Source organism: Rhinatrema bivittatum, chromosome 4, assembly GCF_901001135.1.
Source record: "Rhinatrema bivittatum chromosome 4, aRhiBiv1.1, whole genome shotgun sequence".
NCBI lineage: Eukaryota > Metazoa > Chordata > Amphibia > Gymnophiona > Rhinatrematidae > Rhinatrema > Rhinatrema bivittatum.
In genome coordinates, this window is record NC_042618.1 from 12,109,853 (window position 1) to 12,127,677 (window position 17,825).

General features: G+C 44.9%; 1 long non-coding RNA gene across 1 annotated transcript in view; it reads right to left on the reverse strand.

Moving 5' to 3' along the window:
• Positions 1-2,405: 2,405 nt before the first annotated feature.
• The window catches only part of LOC115089627, a 42,934-nt gene continuing 27,514 nt past the window's right edge, over positions 2,406-17,825 (reverse strand). Inside the window, exon 3 of the long non-coding RNA XR_003856190.1 lies at positions 2,406-2,540. This is a non-coding gene — a long non-coding RNA (uncharacterized LOC115089627). The remainder of the gene's footprint in view (positions 2,541-17,825) is intronic.

Genomic DNA, 17,825 nt, shown 5'->3' on the forward strand with positions numbered 1-17,825 from the left:
AAATGAGGGGTCGCGCTTAAAAGAACACGCGAGGGATAAATTGTGCATCCCTAGCACGTCCATGGCATCAGGCACCCAGGAAAAGTGGCTGTGTGCCAGTTAGGAAAACAGACGCTCAATCAATGGGCGTCCATTTCCCTGACCTGTGTGCTAGCAAAGCTTCTTCTTCGTGCTGCTTCCTGTGGTTCCTCTTACTTAGTATCAGGACAATACTAAGAAGGAGTAACCACAGAAAAGCAGTATTTGGGGCTTTTTTGTGGCTTTGTGGAGGATTTATTTATTTTATTTTTTATTGGCTGGCATTAAGTTTTCTGTATTAAAACGTGTGCATCAGGCACACAGTCAGGCCTATGCAATATTGTGCACTGAACCTAGTGCACAGGTTAATGAACACTTGGACATGTGTTTTCGACACGCTAGGCTGACAATCTAATGCAATAAGGGGATTAGCGCATCAAAATGCATGTCCAAACCAGCTCATCACAAGTAAATGCATGTAGATGAGACTATTAGCTATTACCCCGATGCAATAAAATCACCATACACCTGATATGCACGTTTTAACACAGAAAACTTAATGCCAGCCCCAGGGCCGTCTGATAAACGCCCCATAAAGCCACAAAAACGCCCAAAATACCTAGTAGGGGGAACCATAGAAAGCAGCATGAAAAAAAAAAAATCTTACGATGGTCAGGTTAGAAAATGGATGCCCTTTAATTGAGCATCTGTTTTCCTGTGAGCAGATTAGGAAAACCGACACTCTTTATATCTGAGCATCCGTTTTCCTACCCGGCGCACAGCCACATATCTCCTGGGCGCCCGATGCCATGGAGACGCCAGGGATGCACATTTATCCCTAGGATGTCCTTTTTAGCTCAGTGGCTCATTTGCCTATTGCATCGAGGGACCAGGAGAGGTGATTGTTCGCGTGTTCAAAAAACTGGGAGTCCAGTTTGGACACGTGTTTTTGCACGCACTTTATTGCATCGGCCTGGGTGATATTTTTTTTATCAGAGGGTAATAGCTAATAGCCTCATCTACATGCATTTAGATGTGATGAGTGCTATTAGTCACGCGCTGGTTTGGATGCATGTTTTGGATGTGCTAATCCCTTTATTGCATCGCGTGTTAACCTAGCATGTCCAAAACGCACGTCCAAGAGCTCGTTAGCCTGTACACTAGGCTCAGCACTCAATATAGCATTGGCCTGAAAGAGAGTTACCTAGGAATTGCAGCACACAACACCAGAGGCTAAGCATACATGACATAAGATGGGAGAAACTAATTTATTTATTTATTTATTTATTTAATATCTTTTATATACCGACGAACGTTGGGAACATCTCATTGGTTTATTCCACTGATACAGCACTGATATTCCACTGATACAGCAACAATGTGCTTTCAGGCCATCTCACCACAATAGTGATACTACTGGGTGGCAATGATGTAGTCTCCTCCTATCTGTAAACAATAGATTGCAACTGTAATTCGAGAACTGATCAACAATAATTATTCTCCTTCCAAGAACGCTAATATTCTCGCTAGTTATTACACCTCGATGGCGATGGGCAAAATAAAATACATTTTGTGGAATCAGGGATTGAGGGAGGTCAACTGACAGATTAGACGTCAAATCATCCAGATGAGAGGTTTCCAGATCAGGCAACTGTCCAGGCTTCTATCAAACTGTATAGTGTATAGTTGTCTGAAAATCTGTGAAACAGTGACATTCAGGAAACTTTGGAAAAAAGCTTTCTGAGGCAGGCCACGCCGTTTTCTTTGGGGAGCAGCAGGCAAGTCACCAACTGGCAGGGAGTACTTGAGCAAAAGGAGGGCAAGGTACTGGCTGCAGCTGCACATGGTAACTCTTGGAGGAGGAGGGGGGCCTTTGCTTCCCGGGGGGGGCCTTCCTCCTTATCAGGCAATCCATGGGGTGGTACTGCATGCTGAGGGATGCAACAGCAGAGAAAACAGCAGAATACCACAGGGTTGCAGTAGCAGGACCTCGAGCTTGGAGCCATGAAATGGACCTGGGGAGAGAGGCCGAGCTTTGCACATGGCAGTCTTGGGGGTTACACAAACTGCTCAGTTAATCCTCAGCAAGACGTTGAGTACTAGGGCAGCACTTGGGCTCGGCGTAGTAACTGTGCTGTGTTATAATTTGTTTATTCAATAAAAGCTATGGCCTATTTTAGTCCAAGAAGGTATGGAAACTGATTTATGAGGGTGGTGACAGGCAGGACAAAGAGGAGAAAACTGGAATGAAGAAAAGAATGGAAAAAAAAGCAAACTAGAATAAAATAAAACATCCAGACATACAAAAAGATTGGAAAATGAATTTATTATTATAATGCAAATTATATTTAGATATTTAATATTGTAATTATCAGAAGCCATGCAAAGATGTCACAGAATTTAAAAATCTTTGGTGTGGAGTTTCTGAATGTCCCTGAGCCACCACGAGAAGCTGCTGTGCCACGTGTTTGTAAATTCTGTCACACAGTGCCGTTGTGCCGGTTACAGGCAGATGCATTCATCTGAAACGAATGGGAAAAACGGAAATGAACCAAAAATGGCCTCTCATGACAGTAACCAAAGAGTTTTGGGATAGTTTCCTTTTCGTGTGTGTGGGGGGGGTGGGGAAGGCATCCTTAAGGCCCTCTGACACCTTCCCGCCCAACACAAGTCTCAGGGCCCCAGGCGCCCTCCTCCTGTTATATTCGCTTTTATTATGAATGTTTTATTGTGAGCCTCCCAGAGCAGTGTTCGGGCAGCATATAAATAATGGTAAATAGCCTCAGGTAAGCCCTCTGGGGATAGGGAAATACCTACAGTGCCTGAATGCAATCCACTTTGAAGTGCTGAAAAAAAGGGTGAAAAGCGGAATATAAATGTAAAAAAAAAATATATATATATATATATATTTCAGGGACCACAGGACCACGCAATCTCCCTCCCACCTCCTACAAAAAATCACTGGATCTGGGGGCCAGGACTTCCCCAGTCCCAGTTTCTCCTTCCGTGGCTGTAAAGGGCTAGAAGTGATGTCCATTTGCTCCTGCTCAGGCCCCGAGGCTTGTACTAGGATGGGGGGGAAATCAGAGGGCCTCCAGGAGGCCCATTTTGATTTTTTTTCTTTTTTATTGGAGGTTTGGCAAATCAACTAAACAGAAAACAAATTCATAGAACAAACCGAAAAATGAAGAGAAAAAACCAAGCAAAACAAAACCACAAGTCAAAGGAAAAAGCCTGTGCCTGCACCTCCCTGGTCGGTTATGTCTCATTTCTCATGCATTCGGTCAGGTGAAAGGGGGCTTGCTCTTCATCCTAATAGCGAGTAACCACACGTGAGCTGAATGTTAGCACAGTCTTTCCGTGCTCGGGCAGTAAACCTAAGGGAAAAGGGGTTATATTAGCAGAGCATCTGGATGGACAGAAGGGGAGCAGAATTCGAGGCAGGAGACGTAAACCCGGTAGACCTCTCTCTTTAAAATGAAGGGCAAACTATTAAAGACAGTGATATAATAATAACTCGAACTGTTTTTTTAGCCAATTTGTCCTTTAGCAAAGGACAGAGGTGTAGAAACGATCCTATCAAGGCAGGGAAAGACCTGGGTTTTTTTCAGACAGTCTGCCCTTTGGTGCAAGGTAGCGAGAAACGAGCTCGTGTTGCTTGCAAAAGCTTGAAATGTGATAGATGGAGCTTTGAGAGGCAGGAATTTGGTATGATCTATGGCTATAAGATTACACCGGTGGTATTTTATGAACTGTGACGCACCGCAACTGCCAAGCGAATGGGCAGACAGCTGAGCGCTGCAAAATAATTCTTTACCTAAGAAAGGGAACAACATTTTAACACTCTGGGTCCGCACGGTGCCCTCCAATTCAAGCGGGGAACTCGGTGAGGCTTCGCAGCCGGCACAACAGCAAAGTAAAAACAACAACCAAAAAAAAAAAATGAAGCCGCACAGCGAAATACTGGACGAGAAGGCAATTAGCGCTGCCATTTACCCGGGTGAACTGGGCCTGTTTGAAAGCTGTCTGTCCACCCCCTACCCCACCTCAATCCAGAGGAAGTTGCAGGCGGTCTTCCGCAGCGAGCATACCTTGGGCCAGACTCTAAGGAGGCGCACACAGAGGGGTGTTGAGGTCAAGGAGGAAAATAATGCGCAGAGACTGGATTTTTTCAAATCTACGCTCTCTCTCTTTCCAGTGAAATTTCACCTGTAGGGAGTTTGAAAACGTTACTTCCATGGGCAAAATGAGGCTTCCTGCAGCGTGCGCTTTCAAAGGGGTTTTAGCACCTAGAAATAGCAGATACACACGTATGTGCCACTTTATAAAAGTGCATTTTCCATTTCGCTTGTACATTTACCATGGACAAAAGGGGGTGGGCTGGGGGCATTCCAGGGCGGGGTTTACAAATACGCCCACCCGCTGCTATCTGTAAGAGCTATATGTGTATACATTGCCAGACTTATTCATACACTTTTAAACCTGATAACTTACTGGTGCAAATGAAAGCGGACTTGTCTGTAGTCTATATTTTTTGGGTGGGAGGCCTGGATGAACTGCTTTGGGGGGGGGGGTGCATCAGGGTGAAATGCTAGAAGGTCTAGGGAAGCTGGAGAAGAACTGAATGACCTGGTGGAGGTTTATTTATAAGTTTTAGTTTTTTTTAGCTGATTTCACGATGTCAGATATTGGCAAAATGTTGATTTCACGCATGCTCGCAATTATTTTCAAGATAGTATGCATGCACGTCATATTTTTTTACGTGCCCAAAATAAAGGCAGGTATGTTTATAGAATAGGTAATGGAAAATATGTGCTATCTTGCTTTGGAACTATGTGTGCATAGTGAAACATACGTGCGTATTTTCAGAGCAGAACTCTGCTTTATTTTATAAACTCTGCAGCCCCTGCCGTACAGTTTCCTAAAATACCAGCGTTAATCTCCGGATGCTCACTGTTGCCTATAAATGCCGTACCGCGGATAGGTTTGAAAGTTAGGCTCTCTATGCACAAGTGACTTTACCTGCAGTGAGTAGGTGTTCCTGAGGAGGGGCTTGCACTTACACACACACACACACACACACACACACTTCTGAATTTTCAAAAGGTACGTGCATAATTTTTCTCTAAAAAACTACTCGCACAAATTAGCAGGTGTAAATGCGCGCGGGTAGCTTTTCCTGGGATGATTTTCAAGGAGAAAATATTGCACAAACAGCTTTAATAAGCTCACCGTTCTATTTACACTACCAGCACTTTTAAAGGTGGCAGGAAACGGCTGACACAGGGAGTGCAGGACAGGCTCTGGTTTTCTCCTTGATTGCCCAGTTACAGGGAATTGAAGCAGAGGGAGGGGTCGCAGCCTTCCCAAGGTCCCAGACCAAGTCAGTAGCAGTAGGGGGGCCTAACCGAGTTGGGACTCAGGGATCCTTTGCACTCCGGCTATCTAACCTTTGGCTCTAATGACTTGACCCCATCTCCCTTTGTAAATAGGAGCTTGGAATTTGCAGAGTCCCCTATGGCTTGCAGGAAGAAGTTGCCTGGCAGCTGAGCCTGGTACCTGGAAATGGAAAATGGCTTACAGGGAAGCAAAGGAAAAGTATTCTTCTAACATGGACCGGCCTCTCAAATTACACAAGAGTAACCGTGCGCCCAACTGGCATTAACCACAACTTAAGGGCTGCACTCGGGCAACGGCTGGAGCTTTTGAAGTATCATTAAGTAGCTGGCAGCGAATACCACGCCGAGCAAGAGAAAACATCCAGCTAAAGAAATGTATTAACAAATAATCTGTGATGTTCTACAGAATCTCTCTAAATGTGATGCAATTTGCACAGGAAGATATTTTTACATAAGCCATGAATTACTTTATTTAAAAACATTTAAAGAAAGGATTAAAACCTGAAGGGCTTTTACTTGAGCGATTACAGAAGAAATGTAATCATAGATGGGATGCAACCCAAGAGCATCTGGTAGGAATTAGGTATAATACTCTTCAGTTTATCTCATGCGCTGGCTAACGCTGATGAGTGCCAGAGGGCTGAGTGTTGTATAAAGCCGCAGCCGTCCGTGAGATAAAGCAGCATTATCACTGTCTCCGCTTAGCCCCATTTGGTGCTAATGTACACCTTTGCAAAATAATGTATATATTATAGGGAACATCAGCTCAATGTGCAGCAGGGGGGTCAAAAAGGCTTTAATTGAATGTCGGGAATTATTAAGTAAGGATTTACAACTCAAAATGTCGTTGTGCCATTATACAAATCCACGGTGTGCTCACATCCTGCATCCCCTGGGCCTGAGGAATTAAAGGGGGTTTCCCCATAGACACAGCACAGGGGAAAATCTGAGGTGCACAGGCCCCCACCTGCATTTCTGGTCACCCTTTCTCAAAGCGGACACAGTACACCTGGAGGAGGGTACAGAGAAGGGTAATAATGATGATGATGGGGGTGGGGTTACAGAATAACGTCCGCATAAGCAGAGGGCTCAAAAAACTAAGACTTTGGCCTCGGGAAGAGAAGGAGAAGGGACGTGCTAGAGCAAAGGTTTGCAAACTATGGCCTGCAGGCCAACTCCAGCCCTTCTCTGGCCCGCAACCACCTGACGGCCTCTGGCCCGGGAACCCCCTGCCGTTGTGACAAAAGAAAAGCTGGTGAGCACCTCAGCACTTCTCCCCCACCACCATCGCTGCCTCCCTTCATGGTTGCACCTATGTGTGTCTACTTGGGGGGGGGGGGGAGGGGTAGCATCGGCGGCAGTAAGGAGGAGGTGTCACTGTTTTCACCAATGCACGGGACCAGGGACGCTCCGGGCTGGAAATCACTGTGCAGCCGCTGAGGAGCTCGGGTGTTATAGATGGGACAGTGCTGCAGTACAAGATCAGCAGGGCAGGGCTGGAGCTCTTTCCCGTCAGAGGGCGGGATGTGGCGTGCTCGGTCCATCGTCCTCCCTGCTCCTCCGATGCTCTCTCAGAAAGGGGTCCTCTGCCCCACCCCCACCCCCCAGCCAATGACCCAGGCAAGGGCCGCTAAGGGGTCCCTGGGTCAAAAATGTTTGCCCACTCCTGTGCTAGAAATATATAAAACGTTGAAAAGCTTGGGAAAATTAAACTGGGAACCATTATTCGCCTCAAGCGCCATTTATCCAAAATCCTTATTTATTTTATTTCAAAGTACATTATATTCAGGTCCTGTCGGTATTTCTCTGTCCCCAGAAGGCTCACAACCTAAGTTTGTACTTGAAGCAGTGGAGGGTAAAGCAGAAGGAGTGGATTGGAACCTTGGTTTCAGGGTATAGAGGCCACTGCTCTAATCACTAGGCTAAGCCTGTACTTCACTGGATTACTGGGCCAATCCTGGAAAAAAATCTGAATAATCGACGATGTAAAAGCAGATAAACAGGAGATATTGGGGATCAGAGGAGCCAGGGATGGAGGCCAATGTTCCTGCTTGAACGGGCCCCGTTTTGCTTCCGTAGGCGTGCAGGAAGGTTGAACCAGATGGGCCTGCCTATCCGTGACTTTTATCACCATCGGGCACAGGAAGCAAACGGCAAAGCCAAGTCCCGGAGTGGTGGCACCAGGGCTTTATTACCGACTGTCTCACTTCCCGCCCGTGGTGTCGTACCCCCGGCTTTATCACCGCTGCCGTGCATGGCCTTCTCCATAGGAAGTGATCGTTTTAGACGGTCAAGCCCAAGGAATCCAATTTAAATAAAAGCAAAATTCTTCTTAGAGGACAATTTTCAAAAGCCCTTTACCTGCGAGCCTGCGGGTTACGTGGGTAAAATATGAATACGCAGTACTTTAACCACAGGAAATGGAGGTGGGCTGAGAGGTAGGGTTAGGTCAGAAAAGGAACCAACGCATTTCATTTTGCGTTTTCACAACTCCATGTTCTGTGTTCTTCAGGAGAAAAAGTATTCCCAGAAGAAGCAGCCAGCGACCTCTGCTCTTCCCTTTGCTATAGACAAGTTCCCCCCACCCCTCCACTCCCCCCCAACCACTTACCAGTTCCGTGGGCCTAGGGGCAGAAACAATCCCCGATTATCTTGCCCAGCCGTAGCTTTGTCTCAAAAGGCGCCGGCCAACCCCCGAAGCCGACATCATTTCGTTGTACGGAGCTAGGGAGGTGCAGAGTTACCGCCACACAAAAACTGGTGCAGGCCTCAGTGCCAGAGGAGGCCATTTTGTGACTGGGGATCACTCCTGCCTCTTAGACCTGCAGATGGGGTTAAGTGGTTAGGTGTGAGGGAGGGTCCAAGAGAGTCCGGCGCGCTGTGTGGGGCTTTGGTGGTAGTTGGGTGAGGTATACCTGACATTTCTTTCCTTTTGTTTTTTTTTTTTTGTGGGGAGGGTAGTCTTGTTCAGTGTGGAGTTTTTAGCTTTCTTCAGTAGGGTGCTTAGAACTGGGGTCCCACTGCTACTCCTTGAGATCTTGGGTGAGTCATTTCACCCTCTGGTACAAACTTAGGGCAACACATTTTGCCCACAGACATAAAGGGCCTGATTTTAAAAAGCATTTGCATGTGTAAAAATGGGCACTTTACGCGTGTAAGTGGGCTTTTGAAAATTGCTACAATAGATGCCATTGAATTGTCCATAGGTTTTACTGGCATCAGTGCGCTTTGCACAGGCAAATGCCTTTTGAAAATTGCTACAATAGTAGTTACATTTCCTTGCATAACTCCTTTGAAAATTCACCTGAAAATGGGTAAAGTGTCTTATTAAATCAGGCTCTTAAATTATAAGCCCACTGGGGACAGGTGATGCCAACAGCATCAATGTGATCTGTTTCGAAGTGGCCAAAATGTCACGAAAGGCAGAATGTAAATTTAAATTAAATATTGTTTTAAACAGATGAAACAAAATCAACAACCAATAAAACAAACAAAAAAAAATGATAACAAAAAAACCAAACAGTATTGGGCCCACTGGTGGACGTCACGTCAGAAGGCGGAGTTTGGAAACGTGCCCCGTTAGTAAATTCATTCTCGAATTTGATGCGACGACGTGGCGGTGTGGATTCCTGCTCCCTCGAGAGGAGGTACCCCACAGCCTAAAAAAAGAAATCCAGCTATCCCCAGGACAAGCCCGCTGCTTCCAAGGTCCTGATCACAGAGAGGATTTGAAGTCCTGTAAATAGGATCCCGTGCAGTTTAAGTGGCAGGCTTTTCTTTTCTTTGGAAGCTCACTCTGGGCTGGCGTTGCAGCCTTCCCCTGTAATTAACGCTGTGTACTGTTATCCTGTGAAGGAAGTTTGTGACAGATTTTGTTATGGCTCTTGCGTGTTTATTTAGGTTACAGTTCCACTGCGGGTAGCATTTACACCTATAGAATGCTTTCAACTTGCCACTGCATATTCCCTTATGTCTGGTATGAGGCTTGCTATGCACACAGCGGCGCGAGGGAATGTGTGCAAACCTGAATGCAAAGAGAAATCTCAAATATCACTGTCTCTGTATTTCCCAGCTCTAGACCTTAAGCAAAGCTTGACATTGTGCTGAGTACTGCAGATGCAATATAACCAGTGGAGCAAAGAGACTGAACAGAGGGAGTCCCAGTTAAGAATGGGAATAGTTTGCCCTTAGAGCTGTGCACAATGATTGGTTCAGTGGTGGGAGGGGCTATTTTGTCTTTTTTTTTTTTTTCATTTTGCTTTCTGTTCTTGTGCATGTTATTTACAGATAGGATGTGCTTGTAGACCCTCTCCCGGTCAACTCTTGGGCATGAAGGGCACAGACCATGCAAGGTCCCATGGTTTCCCGGGGTTCCTGCCCAGGAGAGAAGAGAAACTCCTTTCAAGTCCCTTAGGGTTTTCCTATCTCTCTCTTTCTGGGGCTCTGCTGCCTGCCAGTCCAGTCACTCCAGCAAAAATAAATCACCAGGCTGACACTCAGAGCTGTTGTACAAAATAAAAGTCTTCACCGGCTAGGGTTGTGCATTCATTTTTTTAGTTCTTGTTTTTTGTGTGCACTAATGTTTTCAGTGCACACTAATGCAATTTAGTGCACACTAAAATGAAAACAAACCAAAAGAAAAAAGCAATCAAATAACAGAAGTAAAACAAAACACAAATAAAAATGAATATTTTCCAACTGCGCATCTGTTTCACTGGCACTGGGAAGCAGGAAAACAAAACCAAAGAAAATCTGGAAACACCAGTAACAGTTCTCTTGTACTGTAACTCCAATTGCCCAATAGCACAGAAAGCAAAGTCGGTCTCTCCACATACTTGCCAGATAGGTAAGCTCTTAGGGGGAGGTACCCTTCCTCCCTGGGCCCTCCCAGTACATTTTGAGTTAAGTACATCTTCTTCTCGGCTCCTTTCTCTTAGTTGAGTCTGTGGCTGACTTGTTGGGTCAGTCAGCAACTCTTGAATTTTCCCAGGGCAGGCCGTTTCTTCCTTAAACCTTCTCCAGTACCCACGTCCACCAGACTCTGAAGAATTCCCCTCATCCCTGGGATCTGCTCTCAGCACACCTTGACGTCCCAGGCTTTCTGCTCTACCAGCCTGGGATGCCAAGGTGTGCTGAGAGCAGTGAAAACTACTTTTTCCTTCCTCCCAGTAATGTCCTGCCAACCTCTTCCCAAGGTCCCAGACACTTTACCTGAACAGGAAACGTCTCCTCTGCTTCTTTCCCTGTGAAGGGATAAAGCCCACTCCTAGTACCACTCTGTGATGAGCTGGACACCTGGTTCTTGCCATGGTTTTATACATCCTCATGACCCTTCCTACTGGGGAGTGGTACACCTCCCTCCCTAATACCCAGGTACTACATTGGCATCACTACAGGGGCAGGGTCTGCTTGAGACCCCTGACATACCCTGAGCACACTCAGACCAGCTGAAGCCATGCGGCCATTTTCGGAAGGGGCAGAACTAGGCACCCCATCGAAAATTAGTTTGCATGCACTATTTGCATTTTTGTGCATGCAATTAGTAAAACACAGAAAAACAAAACAAAAACTAATTTTGGTTTTCTTATTTTGTCTGAAATGAGATTTTAAAAAAGCCTGAGGTTTTTTTGTATTGTTCATGTTGTTTCCAAACAAATGCACATCCCTACTAAACACATCTGACAATCCCAATCACCTTCTGCTGCACAACTCGGCAGTTTTCCACTGTAGCAGCTCATTCACCTCGCCCCATTTTTTGACGAGGACAGGAAAACTGGCATCACTTCACTGCCTCTGCGGCTGAGAACCAGTTGAGGAATGAGATTTACTGGCAAGCAGCTTTTTTCCTAACTAGCACCCAGCTACTTAGGCTCCCTCCCACATGGACACAATCACTATCAGCAGAAAGGACAAGATGGCTGTGTTTTATCTTGAAAAGAGTCATTGAAGATATAGAGTGAAGCCAAATGCTGATTATTGTTCCTTGTGTTTGATATTGCAACATTTCAAAACTAGGAGCACATTCAGAACACTTCTATTTTTTGATAAACCGCTTCACAAGAGAATCAGCACCCTTACACTGAACCACAGAACGTGACAGCAGATAAAGAGCATGCAACCAATTCAGCGTACCCATCCACATCCCCTGCTCAGTTTTATAGTCCCTTCCCCCCCCTTAGTGACCCTCTGTGCCTGCCCAGGTTTTCATGAATTCTGTTCCACTCATCCACCACCCTTTGTGTAAAGAAATATTTGTTACATTCTGCCATCCCTCTTTCACCCTCATGCCATCACCCCTTGTTCCAGAGCCTCCTTCTGTTGAAAGAGGCCCATCTCCTGTGCATTTATTCTTATACAGGTATGAAGGTTGGCAAGTCAGCTGTACCAGTTCACTCTGTGATCAGTTTTTCTCTTTGTTTTGCTTGTTTTCTTAGATTTTGACCACTTTTTAATTATTTTTTGATTTACTGAATTTGATTTCCTTCTCTTTGTAATACATCATAATGGGTTACAATCAATGCACCACACAATATAATAAATAGCATAATCTCTAAGCAATAATAAATATCTTTGAATAGACAAAACAAATACAAAAAAAACCAAGTAAACCAAATTCTCCAGACTCTTTTTCCTCTCTATAAATACATTGTATAAATATTTTAAAAATCTAAACTTCTGTCAACCATAAACAACTTCTCCATGGGCAAGAACTCATAGTTTCAATCTACAATAATGAGATACATTGTACATTAGTTTTATTTGATATTTGAAGGTGATGATTCAGAGGAAATGAAGCAAATCTCAGTGAACCTGGAAGATGTAATAGAGCAAATTGACAAACTAAAGAGTAACAAATCACCTGAACCAGATGTTCTATATCTCAGAGTGCTGAAAGAACTGAACAAGGAAATTCCAGAACTACTATTAATAATCTGTAAACTATCATTAAAATCAGCTACAGTACCTGAAGATTGGAGGATACCCAACGTAACCCGAGTTTTTAAAAAGGGTTCCAAGGAGGATTCAGTAATCTATAGACTGGCGATCCAGACATCAGTGCTGGGGAAAATGATTGAAACTATTATAAAGAACAAAATTGCTGAACATACAGGTAGTTCTAATTTAATGGGACAAAGCCAACATGGATTTATCCAAGGGAAGTCTTCCCGCACCAATTTGCTACATTTTTCTGAAGATGTGAACAAACATGGATAACGTTGAGCCAGCTGACATAAAAATATCTGAATTTCCAGAAAGTGTTTGACAAAGTATCTCATGAGGAAATTAAAAAGTAATGGGATAGGAGACAATGTTGTATTGTAGATTGAGAACTGGTTAAAAGATAGAAAACAGAGAGGAGGTCTAATTGATCAATTTTCTCAAAGGAGAAAAGGTGAACAGGATGCTGGGCTTGATAGTGTCCTGGGACCACTGCTTTTTAACATATTATTTATAAATGACTAGAGATGGGAACAACAAGTGAGGTGATCAAATCTGCTGATGATACAAAATTATTCAAAGTTGTATCACAAGAGGATTGTAAGAAGTTGCAGGAGGACCTTGTGAGAGTGGGAGATTGGGCATCCAAATAGCAGATGAAATTTAATGTGGACAAGTGCAAAGTGATGCACATTGGCAACCACAACCCAAATTATAGCTACTCAATGCATGATTCAACATTGAGACTCAGCACCCAGGAAAAAGATTTAAGCATCATAGTGGATATATGTTGAAATCCTCTGCTCACTGTGCAGTGGTGGCCAAGAAAGCAAATAGAATGCTAGGAATTGTTAGGAAAAGAATGGAGAATAAACAAAGAATATCATAACGCCTTTGTATTGCACCATGAGTATAGTGTGCAATTTTGGTCATTGCATCTCATAAAAGATTAAGCAGAATTAGAAAGATACAGAGAAAGGCGACCAAAATGATAAGAACATAAGAAAATGCCATACTGGGTCAGACCAAGGGTCCATCAAGCCCAGCATCCTGTTTCCAACAGTGGCCAATCCAGGCCATAAGAACCTGGCAAGTACCCAAAAACTAAGTCTAAGGGAATGGAACGATTCATCTGTGAAGAAAGGCTAGAGAGGTTAGGGCTCTTCAGCTTAGAGAACAGATGGCTGAGGGGGATATGAGAGAAGTCTTCAAAATTATGAAAGGACTTCAACAGGTAAATGTGATATGGTTATTTATTCTTTCGGATAATACAAGGACTAGGGGACATGTAATTAAGTTATTAGGTGATACATTTAAGACAAACAGGAGAAAATATTCTTTTACTCAATGCATAATTAAGTTCTGGAATTTCTTGCCAGAGGATGTGGTGAAAGCTATTAGTGTAGCTCCATTTAAAAAAGGTTTAGACAAGTTCCTGCAGAAAAAGTCCATAAACCATTTTTAAGGTGGAGCTGCTGATATCCACTGCTTATTCTTCGGATAAGCAACTGGAATCTCTCTACCCTTTTAGGATCCTACTATCAGGCTGATACAGAAAGAAACGCGAGAGAGCAGGCGAGCGCCCGCTCTCCCGGCGTGCGCACAGGCCAGTGTCCTGTGCGCGCAATACAGAAAATAAAATTATGCTAATTAGGGCCCATGGTAAAAGGAGGTGCTAGGGACACTAGCGCATCCCTAGCGCCTCCTTTTTGACAGGAGTGGCGGCTGTCAGTGGGTTTGACAGCCAACGCTCAATTTTGCCAGCGTCGGTTCTCGGACCCACTGACAGCCATGGGTTCGGAAACCGGACGCCGGCAAAATTGAGCATCCGGTTTTCAACCCGCGAGCCGCAGGCTGATTTTAAATTTTAAATTATTTTTTTTTACTTTTGGGACCTCCGACTTAATATCGCCCTGATGGTTTTTACTGCTTTTCTGTACACTTTCCCGGTGCCGAGAGAAATTAACACCTACCTTTGGGTAGGGGCTAATTTCTGAAAGTAAAATGTGCGGCTTGGCTGCACATTTTACTTTCTGTATCACGCGGGACTAACTAATAGGCTCATCAACATGCATTTGCATGTTGCGGGCGCTATTAGATTTGGGGGGGTTGGACGCGCGTTTTCGACGCGCTATTACCCCTTACTGAATAAGGGGTAAAGCCAGCGCATCGAAAATTCGCGTCCAACCGCGGGTTAACAGTGCGCTGGAGAGCACTGTACTGTATCGGCCTGCTAGCTTGGCCACTTTCGGAAACAGGATACTGGGCTTGATGGACCTTTGGTCTAACTCTGTATGGCAAATCTTATATTATTATAGTCATATGTTCTTATTATAACACATAGTTTGTATCATGAAGTCAACACCATTACTGGAAAAGACCAGTCTGCAATTTTCTTCAAGCTCTGTTGAAAAATATGCAAAACTGCCAAAAGATCCCAAAACTTTACATTGGAGGGCCGCAGGTGCTCAAACTCCATGTCCACAGCTCTCATTTTAATTTGGCGCAGGAGCAACCACATGTTGCTCAAAACAGGAAAAGAAAACAAATATGTTTTCAATGGTGCCAAGATACTGAGAATGCTGTTTCAGGTCTCAGATCAATTGGATGAAATAAATTGCCTCTTACATTGAACATTTATGGATTACAGATTGAATAAAGTGAAAATGGTTTAATGGACTTTATGACTCTTGGTACTGCATAAAAGCAGAAGAGCATGAAAGATGGAACGCATACTGTTGACTCTGCATTGAGAAAGAAATTGTTTCAGTGTTCCAGTGACTATAATTGAGGTTTGAATCTTCTTTTTAAGTATATACTAAATTAAAAATGATAAAATTGCACGCCATTTGTTTTATGTTCCCCAGGCTCCTCGTCCCATTGTGTAAGTTACCACAATTATACAGAGCTGGTTGGTTTGTGTTCTGTGCTTTGTTCTAGGGATGTGCAATTTGCATTCATTTGAAGGGAATGCTTAAAATGTGATGAATTAGTCCATTTTCAGTTTGTTCTGAACAAATTATAAGGACAGCACCTCAGAACTGAACTAACATTTTCATTTTGCTCCCTTTCAGCAATTTGTGAATGCAGTTTGGTAGTTGTGCAATTGAGAGAGTGGAGGAATCTAAGATGGCAGCATGTAGAGTTTGCACAATAGGACATGCTGTCCAAGAGGAAAGGCAGACCCCAAATCTTTTCTCCCAACCCGAGATCCATGCCACTGAGACAAAAGACCTTGGAAGCATTTGTGACCTTGTCACCTGGATCTGATTTGGGAGGGACATGCTCCTGATGTTGGCCAACCTGAGAGAGAGGCAGACAGAGAGGAGGTTTCATTGAGTCTCCCCAACATCGGCCTCTGAATCGGTTTGCTGCATCTGAGTCTCCAGAGCGGAGGCCGGCACTGGATAATGACTTGCCACAGTCCTCAGAAGGAGAGGCTGCGTCTCAGAGTACACTGTGGGAACAATGGCTTGATCAAGGGTAATCATCTGTCCAGGAAGGTAGTTTTGAGTGTGGAGCAGTTGCCTTGGGAGCTGTTAAGCAAGCCTATATCCCCTCCCATCAAATCTTTTGAAGTAACCTTAGAGTTTATTTGGAGCATTTGGATAGAGATATTTCTAACTCAGCTGAGGACATCATGTCTATGGGGAAAACAGTATCTGATCTTGTAAAGTTCAATCAGATGTCACCCAGGAACTCAAAGGGAAGGTGAAAGAGTTTGGATTAAGCATGTAAATTTGACTCTGATTCAGGATAAGACCTTAGTTCATAAGAAAATGGAACAACTTGAAAATCAGTCTAGACATCTGAACTTGCATTTCTTGAGTTGTCCCAAGCAGTGGCGTAGCCAGAATTGATTTTTTGGGTGGGCACAAGGTTAACATGGGTGGGCTGTAGGCATGCAGGTCTACTAGTTGTTTTTTTACTGATAAATAATGCCAAATTATGCAGCACAGCATTCACATCTACGCCTAAGTTTGAGGTTTACTTAATGATACAAACATAATTCACGGTGATTTGTGGTACTTTAGCCTTCTTATTATTATGATTTTATACACGGCTCCTACCTGTCCATAAATTTTGAGAGAGCGGTTGTGTTGCTTATATTTAAATTGCTAACATCTCAAAATATAGATATATATTTTTACCTTTGTTGTCTGATCTTTGTATTTTTCTAATCAGTTGGTCCTGGTCTCTTTTTCCCATTTTTTCCCTTATAGCTCATTTCCTAATTCCTTTTCAGTGTCTTTCTTCTATTACTGTCTTCTTCCCTTCCACACACACACACACACACACACACACACACACACACACACATATACACGCTTTCTCTCACAGACTCCCTCTCACACACTCAAGCTCTCACTCTCATATGCTCTCCCCCCCCCCCCCCAAGCTCACATTCAAGTTCTCACTTTCTCACCCCTCCCCAGGCTTATATTCTTATGCACACACAGACGCACATCCAGGCACCCATTCTCACCCACACACATAAACCCAGACTCCCATTCTCACCCACAAACCCATGCTCCCAGTCTCACCCACACATATTCAAGCTCCCATTCTCATCCATACATATACACATTTAAGGTACTATTCTCACCCACACATACACACATTCAAGCACCCATTCTTATCCACATATTCAAGCTTCCATTCTCACCCACCCACACAAACCCAGGCTCTCATTCTCACCCATATAAACACACATTCAAGCTCCCATTCTCACCCACCCACAAACCCAGGCTCCCATTCTCAACCACACATACACACATTCGAGCTCCCATTCACCCACATATTCAAGCTTCCATTCTCACCCACATACACACCCAGGCTCCAGTTTTCACCCACACACACTCCCATTCTCATCCACACATACACATTCAAGCACGTGCACAGCTTCCGCTTTCTCCCCCAGAGAAGGAAGATCAGCTGCCTCTCCTGCTGCCACCGGACTCCTGCTATCTTCGGGCGTCCGAACTTCCTGTCGGGGGGGGGAGCGGAAGCGCAGCGCACAACGTCCGCTTCCTCCCTCCCCCCCCCAAGCAGGAAGATCGGCGGGCAGTACGGCCCGACGCCCGAAGATAGCAGGAGGCCGGTGGCAGCAGGAGAGGCAGCTGATCTTCCTGCTTTGGGGGAGAAAGCGGAAGCTGTGCGCGGCGCTTCCGCTCCCCCAAACAGGAAGTTCGGCGGGCCGTTTGGTCCGAAGATAGCAGAACGGGTGGCAGCAGGAGAGGCAGCTGATCTTCCTGCATTGGGGGGAGGAAGCGGAAGCTGCCCGCGGCGCTTCCGCTCCCCACCCCCAAACAGGAAGTTCGGCGGGCCGTTTGGTCCGAAGATAGCAGAACGGGTGGCAGCAGGAGAGGCAGCTGATCTTCCTGCTTTGGGGGGAGGAAGCGGAAGCTGCCCGCGGCGCTTCCGCTCCCCCCCCCCCCCTCAACAGGAAGACCGGTTGGCCATACGGCC